We start from the raw sequence: 24,230 nt of genomic DNA, 5'->3' as shown, positions 1-24,230 counted from the left end.
CATTTCAAGTCTCACTGTTAATGTGGAAAACACACATATTTGATCCCAAACACAATCACATACATACTTACTGACACCACAGTTCAAAAGGAACAGCATGGCACAATTTGACTATTTGATCAGCGATAAAGATGCCATCACAAGGCTTTTTGCGTATTTGGGGGTAGAAATTCATAAGAGGCTAAAGAGAATTGGACAAAATAAATGAAGAAAAGACAGAGAAATAATATCTCTAGTTTATCAGGACTATAAAATCACCCATGATCATTGTCCAAAGCAGCAGTTAAGAATCAGTCTCTCCTCCATCCTTCCAAACAGAAACATCCTGTTGAAGTTCAAGAACAAGGGGTCTGGCTGCCAGGTGTCTCTATAAGATAGCTTCATCCTTCACAGAATGTGGCCACAGGGATCAAAGTGACTCATGAGCACATTTCCTATAGGGCGGGTAAGATGGTGGACTGCTGCCTCGACAGGCGCTTCTTCATGGCGACAGCAACCAGTTGTCAAGAGCATAGCTTGCAGGTAAAATGCTAACTGCTGACAGAAACTCTCCTTGAAACCTTTTTTTTTTTTTTTTTGGCTAAGGAATAAGAATTTGTAAAACAGAGTAAGAGATAAAAAGGACGTTCTTGATTGACATGGTTAACTGGTATGACTTGAAATATTACCTTAACATTTCATTCTCAAATGTCTATAGCTCTGATTCGAAAATCATCTGGGGGCAATTGGAATCTACTTCACCGGGGATGTTTGGCAATGTCTGGGGACATTTTTGATTGTCATGACCAACTGGCACGTGGTGGGTAGAGGCCAGGGATGCCATCATACGTCCCACATTGCACGTGACAACAGCTACAAGAAACAATGAACTGGTTCAAATGTCAGTAGTGCTGCTATTGAGAAAACCAGATCTATTGGCTTCATCATGTCCCTGAAAGTCACTCATATGGAGTCCTCTACCCATGTACCAACTATTGGAAACCATTGACAAGAAATGCTGTCACACAAATGCTGTTACTTCTGGATACATATTAACATCTCAAGTTAACATCACTTGGGCTTGGGCTCACACAATCACTTCTTCAAATCTCCTTTTATAGATCTAGTTTTGGACAAGGCCAAGGTTACTGGTGAAGTTAAGAACTCTTCCTCAATGTAAAGAAGCCAGTAACTTGCCATGCAGGTGTGTGTGTGTGTGTGTGTGTGTGTGTGTGTATGTGTTTACAAAATGTATTGTTTATGCTTACCTTGATATTTCGAAAAAAAACATTATTTTGAAAGATTTCCCCCATTGGAAACTACTCAATAATATTAATAAAAATTTAAGACCAGTGATTCTGCATAGTTTGTAGCCAATAACTGCTAAGTCTCTAAGTCTCTTTGCTTGATAGTAGTTCCGCTTCTCCTGTGCATATGCTTTTGGGCATTGTCCTGACAAATGTCAACAAGCTTGAAATTGCATATCTTTCAGTTAAATTTTCCCTCTTTGTCCTGTATTTTATTTTACAAATATGACTGCCACTTTTTATTTTTCCTTCTCTCTAATTCATTTTGAGAATAGCACCCCATCCATTTATCCTGGCTTCTACCATCCGACCTTAATTTAGGCCACTTTAATCTTTCATCACAACTATTCTCTCCACCTCCAGCCTAATTCCAGTTTCCATGCTGTATCCTGAGCAATCTCTCTATAGTTCAGGTCTTATAAGTAGATTATAAGTAGATCTCCCACTGACAACATTTTGAGAATTCTTCATTTGTTGACTTCAGTAATTGAATAAAGTTCAGACTCCTTACACAGTACCCAAGTTCATTTCAGCACCATCCGGCTGTCTCTAAACTTGTCTCCTGTCTACCTTATCCATCAATGTCCTGAAATTCTTTCAGTTCCTGAGATGTCTAATGCTCTCTCTTGCCTCCTAGGGATTTTTATTTTATTTTACCAAATATCAAACCTGTAGTACAGCCTAGCATCTCTCTCCCTATCCCACATTAAAAATAAATAAATAAAAATAAAAAGGTAACTATTTACTTGCTAAAAATTACTGGCTTCTTTAGAGGTCTCTATAATCATGCTTTTGTAGGTATTTAACTTCAGAAACAGATGCAGCTTTATATACATAAGATTTGTAAATGTTATAGAATCTAGTAATACTAAGGGTTGTTGAGGCTGTGGTCAGGCGAGGTATTACATACTGCTTGTGAAAACAAGTCAACCTCTAGAAGACTAATGTGGTGTTACCTAGTATTGTAAGGGTGTAATAGTATTACACCCTTAGTGTAATACTAAGGGCTTAGTATTGTAATACTAAGCCCCTGCAATTCATTCCATATATACATGTGTGATCCAGGTAGGACGTAAGATTTGGTTGCAATGTCATCATGTGTAAAACATCTGTGGTTTATTTACACAATGCAATGCACTACCTCAATTCATCAACAGAATGAAACTTCAAAATGTAAAGAAAACTTTCAATATTAAAAATGTCACATAAATTAATAATTTTCTAAAAATTTTATTTATTTAAAGAGAAGGAATGAGAGGGAGACAGACACTAACATAAAAGAGAAACATCAATCAGTTGCCTCTCATACAAGCATTGACCAGGAACAGAAGCTGCAACCCAGGCATGTGCCCTGGCCAGGGATCAAGCCAGAGAGCTTTTGCTTCTCAGTGCACTGACCAACCAACTGAACCACACAGGTTAGAGTATCATTAATTTTTAAAAAATAAAATATGAAATAAAACTTCACAAAATATGAGCAACAATGAGCTAAAATTATGCAAAAATTCACACTGTACTTAAAACATCAATATATGTATATATTAACAATTTTCATACATGGAGTGAAAAAGATAAAAATGGAAATCATTTATGAATATACAAATTAGATTGGTTACCTTTAAGTGGAATGAGTGATGAACAAACTGAGGAGTGAAAAGCAGAGGGGTTGGTTATTTTATTATTTAATATATCACATACAAAACTAGATGTTTACTTTTACATGTATTTCCTAATAAAATTATAAACAAAACCTGCAAGGATGCAAGGATGCAAGGATTTTAACCAGGTTAAGAATCAAGGGTTGGAAGCAACCTAGATGCCCATCGGTCAATGACTGGATCAAAAAACTATGGTACATTTACACAATGGAATTCTATGCTGCAGAAAGGAAGAAGGGGCTCCTACCCTTTGCAACATCATGGATGGAACTGGAAAGCATTATGCTGAGCGAAATAAGCCAGGCAGTGAAAGACAAATACCATATGATATCACCGTTAACAGGAATCTAAACAAAACAAACAAGCAAGCAAAATATGACCAATGACACTCAAATACGGAACAGGCTGACAGGGTCCAGAGGGGAAAGGGGAGAGAATCACAGGGGAAAAGGGGATGGACTCACATGAACAAGTATAAAGGACAAATGGATAATAACTATGGTGGGGGGCGGAAATGGGAGGGAGGTGGGGAGCACTGGGTGGGGGCAGGGCTGGGAATATAAGACAGAAAATTGTACTTGAACAAGAATTAAATTAAAAAATTATTTTAAAAAAACAACAAAAAAAGAAAGGACAGGAAACAAATAAAAGTGATTTATCTTCTGAAAAAAAAAAGAATCAAGTAGGGCTTTAAAGACTATGTTGTAATTCAAAGAAGACATTCCTGGGTCTGGTCTTTGGGCAGATATAATTAAGAGAGGACAGGAAAAGCTTAAACTATTGAAACTTATTTTGCTCTGGACCTTTTTATTAATAAAAATGAACTTCGTAAAAATGCTGTGAGAAACCATAATAGGTTTCTGTAAGGAGATGAATTTATAATAGGTCGAGAAAGTTGTGGGAGATGCCTTACTATTTCTCTTGAATTCAGATACCAACATTCATGAAAATTAGATAACAAGAAACTGAAAGATCTTACCAAGATAAGTCATTTTCTTCTGGTTCATTCTTTTATTAGAATTCTTACATAAATTAAATATTAAAATTCAAGATCTTCCTCAGTTTGCCCCATGGGCCATTAATTCATTGAGAATAGAGAAACTTACATTGTCACAGTAGGATTTCAAAAAATGTGAGCTGAATGAATGCATGGATTTTTTTTTTTAAACAAAGTCATGGTGACTTCTAAAAATAAGAGAAATTGAAAGAAGTATAACAAACCTGGTAACAAATAAATGTATTTCTGCTGTTGTTAAAGTTGGGAACATCTGATTTCTGAAGCTAAAATTTAAGAAAGTTGGCATTATATATACATTATATAATGTGTATATATATATATATATATATATATGTGATTATATATTATATATATTTAAAAATATTATCTATGCAAACAATTGAAAAACTTTGACTCAGCAGTCAACATCTAATTATAAAAGGATTTTTCCCTGAATATCTACCTACCTACCTACCTATTTATCTATCTATTTATTTATTATAATTTTATTGCATTTTCCCATTAGCACTTAACCCATTACATGCCCCTACTCCCTGCAATCACCATACTGTTGTCCCTGTCAATGAGTTCTTTTTCTTTTTTGCTCAATCTCTCCACCCCCGAGTTTCCAAATAGCCATCCTCCCCGTGTCTATGAATGAGTCTGTCTCTATTTTGTTTGTTACTTCATTTTGGTCACTAAATTCAACATAAGTGAAATCATATGGTATTTGTCTTTCTCTGACTGGCTTATTTCATTTAGCACAATGTTCCTCAGATCCATTCATACTGTTGTAAAGGGTAAGATTCCCTTCCTTTTTAGAACCAAGTAGTATTCCACTGTGTAAATGTCTGATAGTTACTTTATCCATTCGTCTTCTGATAGATACCTGGGCTGCTTCCCTACCATGGTGATTGTAAATAATACTGCACTGAACATGGGGGTGCTTATATTCTTTTGATTTAGTGTTTGGGGCTCCTTTGGATATATTCCCAGAAGTGGGATTGTTGGGTCAAAAGGCAAATTCATTTTGAATTTTTTGTGGCGTGTCCATACTGTTTTCCACAGTGACTGCACCAATTTGCATTCCCACCAACAATGCAAAAGAGTTCCCTTTCTCCACATCCTCCTCAGCACTTGTTGTTTGTTGATTTATTAATGATAGCCATTTTGATAGATGTGAGGTGATATCCTTTTTTGGTTTTAATTTGCATTTATCTGATAATTAGTGACATCGAGCATCTTTTTATATGTCTATTGACCACCTGTATGCCCTCTTTGGAGAAACATCTATTAAAGTCCTTCGTCATTGATTGTGCACGTGTGTTGAATTTTACAAGTCCTTTGTAAATTCTGGATATTAACCCCTTATCAAATGTATCGGCAAATATGTCTTTCCATTGCATGGGATGTCTTTTTACCTTGTTAATGTTTTCCTCTCCTGTGCAAAAGTTTCTTACTTTGATGTAATCTCTTTTGTTTATCATTTGCTTTTGTTTCCCTTGCCTAAGGAGATATATTAGATAAAGTATCAAACTATACTATAAGGCCACAGTAATCAAAACAACATGGTACCGGCATAAAAACAGATACATAGATCAATGGAACAGAATAGAGAGCCCAGAAATAAACCCACACTTTTGTAGTAAATTAGTATTTGACAGAGGAAGCAGGCTCATATAATGGGCTAAAAAAAAGTCTATTAAATACATAGTGTTGTGAGAATTGAACAGATACATGCAGAAAAATGAAATTAGACCTCTTACTTACACCAACACAAGAATAAATTCAAAATGTATCAAGGACTTAAATGTTAGACCTGAAAACATAAAACTCCTAGAAAAGTATAGGCAGTAAAATCTTGAACATTACTTAGAACAGTATTTTATGATATAGCCATAAATGTCAATTTAGTTGGGTTTTCAAATGGAAGAACACCCAGAAGAGATTAGTGATAATACTATAGGCAGACTCTAATCTTCTGTGCTCAGTTTTTCTCTATGCATGATTCTTACTATGGTTTAAAAATACATAGCAGCTTTATATTTGCATAAATTACAATATTTGTTTTGACAGCTAGTGAATTTAATATTGACACTGAATAGCTAAGTTTCTTTTCAGAATTTTTATTTCAGGCACTGAGCTCATTAGTTTACAATTCTTATGTGATTTATGAGTAGCTATTGTTATTATTTCTATTTTGCAGATGATTAAATATAGTGATGCTAGTTGCCTTGCCCACAAATAAACAGAACCAGGATTAGAACTCAGGGAACAGACTGCAGTGAAACTTGTAATTTGAACTGATATTTACACATGCATTAGATCTCAAATTGCTAGAATAATCAGTTTAAACAAAAGAACTCAAAGCAATAGAAATCAATAAAAAGTTACACAAGTCAATTCAAGCAACTCATTTCCCTACTGTAGAACGACGACCACTGATTTTCTATTAAAAACTTTTGTTACATGCTCCAAAAGAGGGGACAGGTTGGCGTATCTATGAAGAGGTAAATATAATCTTTGGCTGATTTAATTTGAAAAAAGAATTGCACCCCCCCTCAAAAAAAAAGAATTGCTCCTGAAAATAAAAAGATAACTTGGCATCATATTCTGTAAATAGTTAAAAATATCTGAAATACTGTGTTCCGTTTTAGATGACCTATTTTATAGAATAGTGTAATACCTAGCTATGTAGACTAAGAACTAGACATGATTGAAAGCGTATTACAGGAAGGATAGTTGAAAAAATTCAAACATCAATGTAAAGAGTTTTGATGAGACACAACAATTTTCTCTTCATATGAGAGCTATGTGGAAAAAGATAAATTAGACATCCCATCTAATTCTTTGGGCAGTATCATAGCCACTATTTAGAAATTAAAGTAAATCAATTTGCTCTTAATATGCTGAGGGAGAGTTCATTCAGACCTCCTCAAAAGGCATAAACCAGCTATGCAGATACTCACTTGAAGAGTTAGAGGGAATGAATGCACACCTATTAACACTGTGACACCAGTCATTTCTGCACTGAGTGGAAGGTTGAACTCAATGAACTCAAAAGTGTCTTTAATTTCTCAGATCAAATCTTATGTCAGCATTTTAATGGAAAAACACAGGAAGGAGAAAGTAATCTCTTTTCTTTCCATTTTTAGTCTATGCTAGCTAAATAAAAATGTAATTCAATCAAAAAGAATTTATAATCCTTCTAATCTTAAAACTCATGTCTCCCATACAGTATATGCTATACAGTATGGATGGAACAGCCTGAGTTTTCTTTTCAAGGGATAAATAATTTTACATATATACATTCATGTGTATTTTCTATAAAAATACAGTATTTATAATTTAAGTATTTAGGTGCCTAAAATACGCCTTATGCAAAAGTATTTAGCAGTTAAGAGAAAACGGGGAATTACTATGTTTGTTTTTGAACTTTATAGAAAGCATTACTAATTTTGCCCGTTAGCAGTGTAGAAGACTGGAAGGTGTCTAACTGGAACTCTAGAGGCAATTGGACAGGGAAGGGGGCAGAGTCTGGGTTCATCAGGTTGAGCATTGCATCCCCTTGTGGGACATGCTCGTTTTCAGGAATTCTCTATGACAATTCATCATTAGGGCAAAGACGAAATGCTTATCTTTTTTTAAAGCCCAGATCTCTCCCTTCCTTTCTGCTTAATTATCTTCCTGTACAATGAACAAGTAGTAGATTGGGTGTAAGCAGGGGGAAATTCAGCCTTCCCCATCATCTAGCTGTGTGATGCTCAGGCATTATAAATAACATATTTGAAATTTAGAGGTATAGTTACAATAGAAATTACACAGCTTCCCTTGTTACCTCGCAAGCACATAGAGCAAATCAAATTTATTCTATTGAATACTTGATATTCACTGTGTATTGAGCTAGTTCTTGGGGGAGGATGGATATAAAGCACAGTTAGTGCTTTGGAGAATTTCAGTGATTTGGAAATCAAACCAGAAAACATTTTACAGATGTGGAATATAAATCACTTAAAAAGGGAAGAATAATACACGTGTCTTCATTACACAGCACGGTGCCTGAAATATGGAACGTACTTGAGCTCTTTGTAAAAATCATCTCAAATAATCCCCACTTAATTCTGATGTGTAACATGAAAGTAGTAGTGTTCCCATTTTCCACGTGAGGAAGACAAAGCCACGCAAGACACGATGACAAAAATGGGACAGAAACTCGGGTTATAGGAATCACGTTTGCATTATGGAGGTAATGGCAGGTGTTGTATATACACAGCAAAGCTTGGAGGAAATTTTATAATCAGTAAACGCTAATGGAGGAATAAAGAAACAACTAAATAGTTAATACATATGGTTTAAAAGTATCAATATAATAAAAAGGTGTCAATATAACTTCATTAATGTCTTCGCCACAGTATTGCAGTCATTATTTCATTCTTCAATTTTGATTTCCTTCTAGTTCCACAAGCAGTTAGGAAGCTACACTCTACCTATTTCCCTACCAATCCAAGGCTACTCCCAACTGAAAAGTCATTCTGCACTAAAGCATCATCAAGTATCCTGACACAGAGAGATGATTTCTTCCTTTAGGTAGTTTCAAGGTGTCCCGCAGTCTGCTGAAATACAACTGTTTCCCCCTCACCCAGCACGCCTTCTTCAATTCGTGATTCTTTAAGATTTCTCCTGATTTCTGATCACTTAATCCCTGTGTTGTAAGTGTCTTCTAGGAGAATCTGCCCTTTCCAGTTTCTGACTTGAGATACCTTATATTAAGCAGGGTTAATGTGTTTTACTGTTGACCTTAATATCACGCACAGCATCTATGGCTGCTGCCTGCTCTTGGATCTCACCCGCCTTTTTGCTCTTACCTAAGCACCCCTAACTTTATAGGCATTCATTGTTTCACACTAACGTAATTATTCATAAATTTTCTTCTTTTGCTAGGAAGAGTTGTTGTAGTCATAGTTGTCCGTTTTCTATAGAAGACATCCTTTTAAGCATTGATAAGTAGCAGATAGTGAGAAACGGAGAATAGACAATTTTTTTTGGAATATTAGTCCAGAAGGGAATATCAAGATACTTATCACCAGGGCAATCAGGACTGAAACCATGCTTAAATGCCACTTGCTTGTCCTGAAGATGGATGACTTCCCTAGAATCATCTTGAGAGGCTACAGCACAAAGCACCATTTGCAAAAAACCTTTTTCTTGAGCTTTTGTGTTTTGCACAGACCTCACACCAGAACAATAGATTTTGAAGTAAATATGATATTTAGTATTCCATAATATAGAGCCTCTAGAATTGCATTCTCAGAGTAGATTATTGGGGAAGGTCATGACCTGTGATTTAATAGAAGGAACACTATATCTGAAGATGGTCTACCCCACTGTTTCAATGAAGAAACAATCAAATTCAGTGGCTTCTTTGACAGTGACTAGAAGTATAATAATAAAAATGCTGCTTCTTCAAAAATTAAAGATGATGCAAGATACCCCTCAAGATGCTGACCCTGCATTACTGGGGTAGCAGCTAATCTGGAAGCACAGGTTGTCAGCTTTTCAGCATTTACTCAGCCCTCACTAGGACATACCTTGTGTCCATCCAGAATTTTCAGGCAGACAGCAATGCATGTGACTCAGCAGCACAGAGAATTTATGCTAGCACAAAAATGGTAATTTTAATGACTTCTTTTGGTACTGAGATTGGCATTGGAAGGACATAAGGGTAGAATTTGGTCTTGTCTCAGATGCTGCTCTCCTAAAAGTCTCACAACAGAGAAGGTAGTTCATAAATACAGTTAGTATTTACTTTAACCTTGGAGAATTTAAAATTTACAAAGATCAAAGTAAACAAAAATAATTATAATGATAGCATTCAAATCCTTAGACTATTTAAGCCTTTAAATTAATTATATATTGTGATCTGTAATAACATTTTTAGCATTTAATTGTGTAATGAGGGTATTAAGATTATGGCAAATAGCACCAATTATTTCTTTTGCAAAGATTTTAACCATATGCATTTTCAAAGGCTTATCTGATATAGAGGAATATAATATTAAATTTTGGAGAGAATGCTAAGAGAGCCATTTTAAATCTCAAAATTCAGAAAGGCATTTTCTTTCCGAATTCAATGAATGAACTCTTTGCCAGGCATAACACAGAATATTTTTGTTATTTCTCCATCAGGATACAGTTATTTTTTTAACATTTTATTTCTTTATTTTTATTTTTATTTTTTAGAGAGAGGGGAAGGGAAGGAGAGAAAGCGGGAGAGAAACATCAATGTGTGGTTGCCTCTCACATGGCCCCCATGTGAGTCCCCACTGGGGACTGGGCCTGCAAACCACGCTTATGCCCTGACTGGGAATTGAACTGTGAGCCTTTGGCTCACAGCCTGCACTCAGTCCACTGAGCTACACCAGCTAGGGCAGGATACAATTATTTTTACGCATTATTTTAAAAATATATGGAATACCACATTTGAAAATAATGTTTTTTGGGGGGGCAGGGCTGGGAATATAAGACAGAAAACTGTACTTGAACAATAATTAAATAAAAATAATAATAAAAAAAAGAAAAGAATGTTATTGTGTAACATAATGTACCACAAATTAAGAAATATATATTTTTGACTTTGGTAATTACAGAGAGAACTTTTATTAAATAATTTAAAGGTAAATTTTTAGTAATCACCCATTGTTCTTCTTCTTAGGAAAATGACCCAACTGCTGTCACTATTCTTTACTTTTTAACTGTAAGGTTCTAAGGATTTTGTAACACTCAAAATTAACAAACACACAAAAGCCCATTCTTTGTGAACACATTTATTGGTATAAGCAATTTCTCTCTATATCCCTCTTCCTCTCTTCTCTCCACACACTACACACACTCACACACAAATACATACACATACTTAAATAATATTTTTCACTTTGACAGTCCTCATTTGCATAATAACAGGTTTAGTAGTATTTACTTGACATATATGAAAATTAACTTTATGTTTACTTTGTCAATAATGCTCATCATTTTCCTACTCTCATGCTTAACCTACATAATTGTAGCATTTCTTATTGCTGCTGATAAAGAGTGATGAAAGGTTTTCAGTTTCATTGATCTGACACAGAACTTTGGGCAGGGGAGGGGAAGAGGCTAGAGCATTTCCAGAAGCTTCTTCCAGAACTTGGGGTTAAAGTGACTCCTGCTGTTCTACCCAGAAATTCTTGGAGGGAAAAAATAAAAGCTCCAAAGCAGCTCAAATGCTAAGAGCCATCATTCCAACTGAACCGTGGGATATAAGACCAAACATGATTCATATTAAAATTACAATCAACCCCTGGCTGGTGTAGCTCAGTGGATCGATCATGGGCCCACGAAGCAGAGAATCGTGGTTCGATTCCCAGTCAGGGCACATGCCTGGGTTGCAGGCCAGTTCCCAGCAGGGGATGCAGGAGAGGCAACCATACATTGATATTTCTCTCCCTCTCTCCTTCCTTTCCCCTCTAAAGATAAATAAATTAATTAATTAAAAAATAAAATAAAATTACAACCAGTAAAGCAATAAATAATGATTAATATTGGAAACTGTTGCAACTAACCTCACAAGTGACTGATACTGGTGTTGTACTACTTTGATTGTAAAGTACTGAAGGGGTAAGCGAGTAAGTGGCTGACGGGAAGAAAGGGGTCCTTTTGAAAGGTGAAGAAAAAGAGGGGGGGATAGGTTACTTGCTATTCCCAAAATTTTGACATGGCCAGTTTACTTCTCTTCAAATGTGTATGCATAAGTTCAAGCTATCTTCATAAATGCCTATACTTTACTAATAAAGTCATGAGTTTGCCTTACCAGAGTATTTAATTTGTTTGGCTTAAAACTGGTAATTAGTGGATTGGTTAGTTTTATATTTGCTTCAATGCCCATGACTTACCACCTCAGTCTTTTTTTAATATTTTATTTATTTATCTTTAGAGAGGAAGGGAAGGAGAGAAGGAGAGAAACATCCATGTATGGTTGCCTCTTGTGAGTCCCCTGCTGGGACCTGGCCTGCAACCCAGACATGTGCCCTGATTGGGAATTGAACTGCGATCGTATGGTTCACAGGCCTACGCTCAATCCACTGAGCTACACAAGCCAGGGCTCAGTCTTTAAGTGGACATCTCAAATGGTGTAACACCAATTAGATATGCTGAACAAAGACACTGAATGGGTGCTAGCTGAGCAATGTCCCCCACGACCATGGGGAAGCATGGACTATTTTCCGTTCGGTCACTTGTTAGTAGAATTATGATGAGTGAAGAATAGAGAGTTTAAATGCCATTTTACCCAAAGAAAATCAGTCTTGTTATATGAACTGGGAAAAGATTGCATTTAACACAAAGGAAATAAGGTAGGGTTCTAGGAGGAACAAGATCACAAAATCAGGTTAAGGATCGAAGAGTTAAAACTGGTCAAGGTTCACATCATCATATAACATCATATCAGGTAGACGGAGGCTGGGTATCCCATAACTAGAAAGCTGACATTTGAGTGTGGGAGCAAGTAGAACACTCTGGAAAAAAGAAAAACAAGAGTCAAAATTTAAGTCATTAAACAAGTGAAACCAAAGCACCAGCAGTTAATGACACACCATTCCAAAACTGATGAGGCTGGCGTTATAGACTTCTTAGCAGAGCAAAAGATGGCAAGATTTAAAATAAAACTCTATAAGATTTACATGAACTGGAAAGCAAGTAGGGTCAGAGACACACCTACATGCTCTTTGCATTCTTATGCCAGTTTATAATAGCAGCTGTTATGTATTTTCTGAAAATAAAACAAGGTCTGGAGCAAACATTTCAGTTGTTCATAGTTAAATTATTTGGAACTGAGGAATGATATAAGAGCAAAATATCCCATCTCAAGCTAAAACTAACACGATAAGGATATTACATTGGAAGTTATTCCCAAGAGAAGTGAAGCAAATAAAATGTAATCTCAACCATGTGGTATATTTTGTATTGCATCATAGAGACTAGGAAAGGCTTTGAGACTACCTTCTGTTTGAGGTTGATTATACCTGCTACTCTTCACATACTATTCTTCTACCAGAGCATGTACAGTACACACTTTCTTATTTCATCCTTGTGAAAACAGTGATTGCAATAGTTATCTTGGTATATATCTTACCTTGATCAATTTTGTCCTTAAGGCTAGAATGTGGCTAGATGTAAACTTGACTATATAAATCTAAGCAAGAATTAAAGAGAATGTATTTTTAAAATTTGAGCATGACACTTCATTTAGCACAATACTAATTTTTTTCTGTCAAATAATTTATTGGAAGTTTTTATAGAAAATCTCTAGAGATGTTCTATGGCTGAGAGAGTGGAGAACACTATAGCAGTATGAATTAAAGCTGTGTGTGTATATATGCATATATAGTCACTTCAGAAAGTTAGCCCAATAAACATACCATCAATAACTCTTCACCATAGCCTATGAGGCAAGCAGCTTTAATAATCTCAGCTTTACACATGTGTTAACTGATGCTTAATGTGCTCAATTAATCAGACTAAGACCCAACACTTAGAAAGTGATAAAGTTGAGATCTGGTATCTGGTTTTCATTCCCTCTCCATTTTCAACCTCAAAATTATTGCTTAGGTATAAAACTCAACAAACATTGGAGAGTCAAGAGTACTTGATAAAAAGAACTGTCACCTTGAACAGGACACCTAACATCCCTGGCCATCTGCAGTAAAATACAATGGTTGGATGGAATAATTAATCAGCAAGGTCCACGGCAGAGCTCAGAGGTGGGAAAGACATCTCCATCAGCAGGAGACAGCATTGACTCAGGCCGCCGAGTTCCTCCTTAATTCAACTTTCCATATGGCGGCATCAGAAGCATGACAGAAATGGCTGGTCACACATCCCACACTGGAAGCCCAAGTTTATCACAGTGAGAGAGCGTTAAAAAGTGAGGTGCTCACATAGACCACGTGAGCCTAAGAAGTACTTATACGGGGACCGTTTGGAAATATTATTTTAAACAATCATAGTAATTTATAAAAACCACTATTTTAAAGAAGAAAGATGAGCAAACTAGAAGTCAATCTATGTCTAACCTAGTGAAAAACTGAGATAATGACAGTGGGCAAATTATCCAAATCTCTAGGTCTCAAAATTTTCACTTAAAAAATAAAGGATTGCCCTAAACTCATCCTTTTCTAAAATTATATGGGGAGCACGGGGTGGGGGGCGGGCAGGGTTGGGAATATAAGACAGAAAGCTGTACTTGAACAAGAATTAAATTTTAAAAAATTAAAATAAATAAAATTAGATGATCTTATAATCATAAGAGAAGGCCCGTGTTCAGGAAGAATCTAGGTAAGTGACACTTAGGATTGAACGTCATTAGGAAAAATATCTAATGGTTGCTGTTTGGAAGGCTCGTGCGTGTTCTCCAAGAATGAAAACATTTCCCAGGTAAGTTTAAGACAACTATCATGCAATAGTACAGCTTACATGCTGGTTCCAATAACTAAAACTAATCTATCATTGCAAAATATAAAGTTGTTTTAGTGAGATTTTTTTAAAGAAATGTTAAGAAATGACACGTAGATGCCACATTTCCTATTTATTTAACAGCACAAAGCTGATTTTTTTTTCACCAGTGCACATGAAATCATGGAAGTTCGCTTAGGGCCCAAATTGAATCACAACAACTTAAATTTTGAGTTCATAATGCAATTAGAGTGGAATATTATTGTTTATAGGTAAGCTACCAAAACCATTGTGTGGAAAAAAATCGCCTTACAGGTTCTGGCTGTGACATTTTTTTTTTTTCTATGCACATGGCTTTTTCAAAGTGTTTCTCCTATTGTTCCAATCCACTCAGGAAAGTTTTATATGGAGAACCTTAGTTTAATATTGTTAAACAGTGTCTTGAGCTATTTGGATGATGTGTGCTACATGGTAAATGTTAGAAAATAGTACACGAAGCACATTAAAATAAAGTTTCATTGTGCTGTGTTTGGTTCTGACAGTGTTCATAAACCAAAATATATTTAGATAAAATTTATTTCTAATATAATACCAGTTTACCACATGTGTAGAAAATGCTTTTTAAAAAATCAAACTTTCCTAAGAGTGATTTCATTTTTCCTAAATATTCCTCTTTAAACTGTACCTGAAAAAGTTTTATTTGTAATATTCCAAATTATTGCTCAATAAATGGCACAAATAATGTGTAATGTCTATATGTAAATATTGTAATATCACTGGGGTACCCCAAGTTACATTTTGGTTTCTCAAAGTTCATAGGTTCAGGAATAAAGCATATTCCAACATACCTGCCCACTAACAAACAAAAATGTTAAATGGCATAAACTTTGTTTCAATAATTGTCCATACTTGATGAATTATGTAATGTTCAAGCATTAAGCAAAAATTAATTTAAAAATATATTTAAATAAGAGTTGGCCATCTCTAGTAGAATAATCAATAATCTGTGAGATGAAAATACTCAATTACCTTTTCCACTCCTACTTTTTCTTTGCTCCCCATATAGCTCACAGAAACTGATTGGTCATCATTCAGCTCAAGATTATATATATATATATATATATAATGAGTATATATGAATATATATGAGTATATATGAATATGAATATATATAAGTATAGTATCACAGACTAAAAGTGATAAAAGAAACTCAAGTTTTCTCTCATCCAACATTACAATTTTTTTTTTAAAGATTTTATTTATTTTTAGAGGGGAAGGAGAAAGGGAGAGAAACATCAATGTATGGTTGCCTTTTGTGCATCCCCTGCTGGTAGTTAGCCTGCAAGGAACCGGCCTGCAACCCAGGTATGTGCCCTGACTGGGAATCGAACCGCGATCGCCTGGTTCGCAGGCCCGTGCTCAATCCACTGAGCTACGCCAGCCAGGGCCAACATTACAATTTATAGTTTTCAAAATCAAGGGAAAGAATGCCCACATTTCTTAGTCAATAAAATTAATCAATAGAAAACTCATTTCTCTGGCCCATAGGACAAAGGATAACTCAGCATGAAAAAGAGGAAATCACTGACCCCACTCTTTCATTCCTACCTGAGACTGCATGGAAAAAATGTATATGCTAAATATAAGGATACGTTTGAAATAGGTTATGCAGAAGTGTAAATCTTGAATATATCTAGGAAGTCTGATTTCTAGTGAATATATTGAGAATGAAATGTTCCTTTCTTCACTGACAGTAATTAATCAGTGATAAAGCAAGATTTATGAAGCTGGTGGGACTAGACAGAAGAAGGCAAAGCATCCTTTTTACATGGAAAATTTGGGAGTCAATGAACTGTCTTTAAATGGTTGTGTCAATTAGATACTTGGACCAAACTAAGGTAAGTAAACATGTGTCCAGCTCCAAAGAACGAGGTCATAATTTTCACCACTAAAGAACTGGGGTTTTCCATGCAAATTGACAGGCAATCTACAGTTTAGTCAGACATTGTGTGTGTGTTTTTTGAGTACACACATATTTTGGTGGCAGGAATGTTACTATTAATCATACATAACATTCAGAGCTTCCCGCTATAGGTAATATCAACTTAGTAGAGAAAAACAAATGTTTTTGTTTTTCTAAATGTTGGACAGTGTAAGGTCAAGTGCAAGAACAACTTTAACAGTAAAAATTCAAAGCATGAAATTAGACATATATGTGTGGTACTGACAAAAGAGAACTAGAGAAAAATTTTGAAGCAAAAAATAAGCTGCCTAGCTTTATTTAGGTAGTAAAGTTTACAGATAGTTTCATCTACAAATTCATTAATTTATTTTATTCATTTTTGAAACAAATATACCTCTTTTTTTAAAGATTTTATTTATTTATCTTTAGAGGGGAAGGGTAGGAGAGAAGGAGAGAAATATCAATGTATGGTTGCCTCTCATGAGTCCCCTGCTGGGAACTGGCCTGCAACCCAGGCATGTGCCCTGACTGGGAATCGAACCGCGATCGTGTGGTTCACAGGCCCGCGCTCAATCCACTGAGCTATACCAGCCAGGGCCAAATATACTTCTTTTTTAAGTTGTTGTTCAAGTGCCATTGTCTCCATTTTCTCCTGCCACTCCCCCAACCCCAGCCGTCTCTACTCTCTACCCTTGATCTTACCCACCTTTGGTTTTGTCCATGAGTCCTTTATACAAGTTCCTAAAAACACTTCCTCCCTTTCCCCCCCATTATCCCCTCCCACCTTCTCTCTGGTTACTGTCAGTTTGTTCTTAAGTTCACTGTCTCTGGTTATATTTTGCTTGCTTATTCGTTGTGTTGATTAGGTTCCACTTATAGGTGAGATCATATGGTATTTGTCCTTCACTGCCTGGCTTATTTCACTCAGCATAATGCTCTCCAGAGCCACCCATGCTGTTGCAAAAGGCAGGAGATCCTTCTTTCTTTCTGCAGCATAGAATTCCATTGTGTATATGTACCATAGTTTTTTGACCCATTCACTTACTGATGGGCACTTAGTTTGCTTCCGGCACTTGGCTATTTGTAAATTGTGCTGCTATGAACATTGAATAGGTGCATAGGTTCTTTTGAATTGGTGTTTCAGGGTTCTTAGGGTGTAATCCCAGCAGTGCAATTGCTTGGTCAAAAGGCAGTTCCATTTTTAGTTTTCTGAGGAAAATCCATGCTGTTTTCCCCAGGGGCTGTACCAGTCTGCACTTCCACCAACAGTGCACTAGAGTCCCCTTTTCTCCAAAACCTCGCCAGCACTTGTTTGTTTTTTTGTCTATGAAGGTCATTCTGACCGATGTAGAGTGGTATCTCATTGTGTCTTTAATTTGTGTCTCTCTGATGGCTAGCGATGCCAAGCATCTTTTCATATGTCTCTGGGCCCTCTGTATGTCCCCCTTGCACAAGTCTCTGTTCAAGTCCTCTGCCCAACAAAAGAAAATGAAACTCAACCACCAACTTACATCATCTACAACTTCATTTAATTAAACGCAACATTTTCCAAAGACCAGGGCTTCTACTCTCACAGAATACAAACCAAATCTCAGAATTCCTTGAAACTGCCCCTCTTTGGCAATAGTTTCACTGACATCTTTTCTTTGCCTACCAGTGCCATGGAAACATGAAAAGCAAATCACAATATTTTGTAGTGTTTCCTAATTTCTTGTTGAATCCTTCTCTTAGGGAAACATCAATAGTAGATTGTGGGAGTAGAAACAAATCTATGAAACAGATCTAACGCTTAAGAAAACTGCCCCTGACTTGAGAGATGTTACAGGGATATATGCCTACAAACATATATATGCACAGGCATGTGTTAGAAACTCCATGTGAAAATATCTCTCTTCCCTAATCACTCAGAAGAGTGTCTGTCAATTAATACACTGCCTACAGATATTTTAAATATGTGGCTAGCAAAGTAATAATTTATAATANTCCAAAGACCAGGGCTTCTACTCTCACAGAATACAAACCAAATCTCAGAATTCCTTGAAACTGCCCCTCTTTGGCAATAGTTTCACTGACATCTTTTCTTTGCCTACCAGTGCCATGGAAACATGAAAAGCAAATCACAATATTTTGTAGTGTTTCCTAATTTCTTGTTGAATCCTTCTCTTAGGGAAACATCAATAGTAGATTGTGGGAGTAGAAACAAATCTATGAAACAGATCTAACACTTAAGAAAACTGCCCCTGACTTGAGAGATGTTACAGGGATATATGCCTACAAACATATATATGCACAGGCATGTGTTAGAAACTCCATGTGAAAATATTTCTCTTCCCTAATCACTCAGAAGAGTGTCTGTCAATTAATATACTGCCTACAGATATTTTAAATATGTGGCTAGCAAAGTAATAGTTTATAATATAGTTGCGTTTGAGGATCAGAAAAAACACACCCATCTATATACAGGAAGGAGGGTATTCACAGAAAAAGACCAGTTTGACACAGGACTAGAATATGCACAGGCACAGAGGTACATGGAGAATATTGTATAACATAAGCAAGACTCAGGATATATGTTAAGGAAAATGAGGAGAAGGACTTAAAGAGAAGAGTAACTTTAGATGGTAGTTTTTACTTTAGATGGTCATTTGTATAGGGCCATATAGTGTCATATGAGGTAGGGGCAATTTATGATTTCACTTCCTGAAAAGATCAGCTGTAATACAGTTGAATAAAGTCTTCTTTATATATAGTGGTCAAATTGTATATGTAAGATATGGAACTTGATGTTTTGGGTATTCATGTACCATAGGCTTTTATTGTTATCATTATGATAGGGAGCAAAGCAAATCTTTAGAGTTCAATGTACCTTTACCAAATATTTCCACACCACTTGTTCATAGAGTATGGTACACATTGTAGTCTACAGAGTAAAATTCCTAATTTCCCTTTTCCTAAACTTTGCCACACTTTTGTCATATACCCCCTACCCGCCATTTGTACACTTAGACATGTGCTTTGGAGATACTGACCCAGACCTTTTCAAGGCCAGAATGCTTTGAAGGTAATTCACTCCCCCAATGTTATGCCATAACAATTTTCTTCAGGAATTAAAGTGTAAGGTAACAACTCTTGGTTTTTTACTTGGTTTCAGAGATTGTTTCAAAAATAGTAATGCTAAGCATAAAGAGTAGGTACAAAATAGACAAGGGAAGGTATGAATAGTATAGAAAATGGAGAAGCCAAGGAACATATATGTATGACCCATGGGCATGAACTAAGAGGAAAGGAATGCTGTCGGGAGGAGGGTGCAGGGCATAGGAGAATAAAGGGGAGAAAAAATGGGACGACTCTAATAGCATAACCAATAAAATATAGTTTAAAATAGTAATGAGACCTAGTTCAAGCAAGGATAAAGAGGAAACATTTTAAATTTATTTTTATACTTTTTTCATTACCATTCATTCTGCTTATATCCCTCCCCCCAACCCCCTAAAATCACCACACTGTTCTCCATGTCCGGGAGTCCTTTTTCTGAACATCAGGAAAGATATCTCCTTGCCTTATACTCAAGAAATATACTCACAGCAAATTCTGTCTTCCTCTGAATGGCCAAGTATTGAGGAGCCCAAACCTACTTCCTGAACTTTGTAATCACATAGAAAAGACCAAAGGCCACTAGGATAAACCAAACACCAGGAAGGAGCCAACTCTGAACTCCCACTATACGCATCACTAAATTTTAAGGCTTGCATCTGGTTTTCTGTTACCTCCGAAAGAAAGCATCCTAATTAAAATGCAGAACTTAAAAAATCTAATTAGGAGACAGGACAGATTGTGGTTTAGTTCATATGTTATTCTATGCCAATCCCTCATAAAACATTTATGTGCAGATTTTTTTAAAATACAGATTGACCTTTTAGTATTCTAAAATCTTCCTATAATATGACACAATTTCTTGTTAGCATAAGACAAACTTAATTAACTCTGAGCATTTCTGTTACTTTAGATAAATCCACTGGCATGTCCTTAGAGTAATGTAATTGGCTTCCCAGTATAATGCATATTATACTAATTATAATATATCTTCTACACATGACGGAATACATGTGCCTTAAATTAACTTTATTTGAATTTAGGGAGAGTTGGGTGATACCTCCAAATTTATATTCTTTTTAAATCAGACTTTTTTCTCACTCAAGTTATTTATTCGGTCACATGAATATATTTCTCCAAGGTAATCAAAGTGTCAAGGAGAACCCACAGTATCTAGAAAGTCTAAAAAAAATCGTGACATCAAATTTGATTTAAACATATTTCAAACCATAAAAAAATAAATTACTAGTTGGCTTTCCTTCTGAAAAATACTTTTTCATAAGTTTATTGAAACATTTGAAGGACTTGTATGGATTTTAGTTTTATGATAAATAAGCGGCACACTTTGCCTGCATACACTGAAAATCACTTAAAGTAAAAGCAGTGCTGAGTACATATGATGTCATTTGTAAATGGTGTGCTCCCTTCTCCTGTTTGTAACTGCCTGAGGGCTGGCTGCCTTTGTGTTATCGGAATTATTTCATTTACTTAACGTATGTGTTCTGTTAAAAGATTGATTTTTCCCGTATAAATTCCTCATAGCATTGTTCTGCTTTAAAGAAGCACCATTTGTATGCGGTGGTGTCCTGATCAGACCAACTGTGTTCTGCTGTTATCATTCCCATCATTAGGAGTTCCGAAGTTTGTGGCAATGATAAAATGGACTTAAAGCTGAGAGAGTTCAAGGAACCGAAGTCAAGCTCCTATTCCCAGATGGGTCAATTTGCGGGAAGATGGCACGACTTACCAAAACCACAGGCTACTTATTGTAAGAAGTGCAGTATAGATCTTGAGCCTTCAAACATCAAAGCGGCTCTATTTATCACTGCTTTTCAAAATGCCCAATATACGGAAAGGCAGAGAATCACTGATCCTAAAATCATTATCATTTTAATTGCATAGTATAGTAGTATTTGTTATAGACTTGAATAGATATTCTTTGTATATTTTCTAATACTATTACCAAGGTAGTCTTTGTTCTAATATTACTTGAATATTTTTCTTCCCCTCTTCCCTTCCATAAGGTCACAGGTCTAGGTGTTGCAATTTCTTCTGAAGTGCAATTCAAGGTCACATATAACTCATTCTCTGAACATTGCAAGTTTATTTATGCTACAAAATCCTGATGTGTTCCAACCATGATTGAATGGGCGAAGAGAAAATGACTGATGCAATCAACCAAAGTTGTGCTACTTGTATTTTCTGCACAAAGTTGTGCTACTTTAGAATATGAACGCTGGGGTTCTCATTAATCAGTGTTAAGAATTGGAACTGAGAACTTATGAAATGTCACGTGGCCACAGTCACACCCAAGTAAAGAAAGCTGTTTTCAGAGAGAGGGGGGAAAAAGATTATCTGGACATGGAGACAATGAAAAAAGAAACCACGGACTCAGAGAGATGGGTAATACAGGTGCATGCAAATCTCCAAAGTAACCCAATAAACTGTCTTTGTGTGATTTTAATACAATTTAATTTTAGTACAAATTAATCAGAGTCTCCTAAAAATTAATCCAAGTCCCCAAAAATCAATCATATTTTGGAGCTCTCACATGTAAAAACCATCATGCTTTATTTTTGTGCACAGGAGCCTATGTGACTTTGACAAACAAGCATAATAAATAAAAACAAAGAAAATCAAAGAAAGATTCTTTGGAGGATGTATGTTTTAGGCTCAAAATGATTATATTGGTTTTAAGAGTATTATTTTTTCTTTGGGTTCATGTATTTGTACATTAATTTATTTAATTATTAATTAAAAATGATAAGAACAGATACTACACTTAATCTTAGCCAAAAGGCCAAAAAGCGATAATTATTAATTTGAGATATCTTATTGTGATCCAAGCATTATTAAAAAGCATTGACTGTATAAAAATAAGAAAAGATATAAAAATTCCAGCTATCTTTTTTTGCAAATTGATCCTAAGGTTTATCTAGAAATGATTAAAACCAAATAATCAAAATATTCTTTCAAAGAAAAAGAACACACTTGGAGCACTCACCTCACTTTCCTGTGTAACTTCCTCAGGGCCGCAGTAAACAAGAGAGTGTGGTCAATCACAAGGTTAGATACATGGATCAGTGGAATAGAACTGAGTGTCCAGAAATGAATCCCGACATTTGTGGTTAACTGACTTTGGAAAAAGGTGCCATGATGCACACAGGGGTCAAAATAATCTACTCAACAAATGGTGCCAGGACAACTGGGCATCCACTTAAAAATAAGGTCAATCCAACACAAAAGTTTATTTAAAATGGACTGCAGAGTTAAATGGAAGAGCTAATGATAAAAGTCTTAGAAAAAATAGCAATAATGTTTATGATCTTTGATTAAGCATTGAATTCATATTACATAAAAAGTCCAAGTGAAAAAAAAATAAATTTAACTTCACAAAAATTAATCTCTCTCATGCTTCAAGGCACACCCATAACAAGGTGAAAACGCAATCCAGAGAACATAAGAAAATATTTTCAAATTATATATCTGAAACAGAATTTATATCCTTAAATAAATGTCTCACAACTTAACGATAAAATATAAATAACCCAGTTAAAAAAACTTGACAAAATACTTTAACATCCATTACTTCAAAATAGATATAGAAATAGTCTATAAGAACCTAAAAATATGCTCAACATGATTAATCAGTAGTAACATGCAAATCAAAATCACTTCACACCAGTAGAATGGTTAACATGAAAAGAAGACAATAACAAGTGTTGGAAGGATGTGGAACAAATCGAACACTTATACACTGATGGTAGCATTTTACAATGGTGCGGCAACTTTGGAACAGTTTGACCGCCTTTTAACATCTTATCTAAAGAGTCTCCATATGAGCCAGCCATTCCACTCATATGTATATAACCAGTAGAAATAAAACACATGTCCACACAAAATTGTATACATGAATGTTTTCATCACCATTATTCATAGCAGCCAAAATGTGGAACAATTCAAATATTCATCAACTATAAATACCTAACCAGAATGTGTCATATGCATATAGTGGGATGTTATTTGGAAATAAAAGAATGATTACAGATAGATGCTATATTGATGGACTTTGAAAATATGTGAAGTGACAAAAGCCAGTCACAAATGATGACATGTTATATGGTTCCATTCATATGAAATGGTCAGCATAGGAAAATCCATGGAAACAGAGAGAATATTTTTTTTCTAAGGTCATGGGGCAAAGAGCAATGGAGAAGGGCTGTACAAGAACTACAGAGAGTTTCCTCTTAGGTTACAAAGTATTCTGAAACTAGATAATGCTGTGGTTGCAGAACGCTGTGAATATACTAAAAGGAAAATCTGAATTGTACATTTTAAAAGTGTGACTTGTATGGTATATGACATTTTTTGGTAATCTGTATAAAAAGTTAAGATAATGAAACACCTGCTAAGTTACATATCAGGGCAATGAGCCCATGGAATTTTGCTTCAGAGCTATGTACACTCGCCTTTACTCTTCAAATGGAACATTAGTTTTACAGATCAGGTAAAAATAATCCTCTGCAAGTGCTTATCCTTTCAGTAGACGTACAGGTGGCCACGGAGCAATTGCTATCTTAATACTGAGGGCGAGGTCAAGTAGCGTAAAGTAAGTGACAATAAAGAAGACAGAACTCATGAGGATACAGGTGTTAAGACTGAAAACTCAGTGTTTGCTCTCTAAATCCAAGGTCTTCTCATTTATCTCATTCCTCTATGTTGCTGCCCAGTGAACTTAGTCCTGAATT

The 24,230-nt window shown here is 35.6% G+C and overlaps 1 pseudogene; it reads right to left on the bottom strand.

Annotated features, from left to right (window-relative positions):
• Positions 1–22,195: 22,195 nt before the first annotated feature.
• On the bottom strand, positions 22,196–22,294 carry LOC118977026 (uncharacterized; annotated as a pseudogene).
• Positions 22,295–24,230: the final 1,936 nt, after the last annotated feature.

This window comes from Sturnira hondurensis, unplaced genomic scaffold, assembly GCF_014824575.4.
Source record: "Sturnira hondurensis isolate 20B ecotype Veracruz unplaced genomic scaffold, ASM1482457v3 Scaffold0021143, whole genome shotgun sequence".
NCBI lineage: Eukaryota > Metazoa > Chordata > Mammalia > Chiroptera > Phyllostomidae > Sturnira > Sturnira hondurensis.
This window is presented reverse-complemented; position numbering and strand designations above follow the sequence as displayed.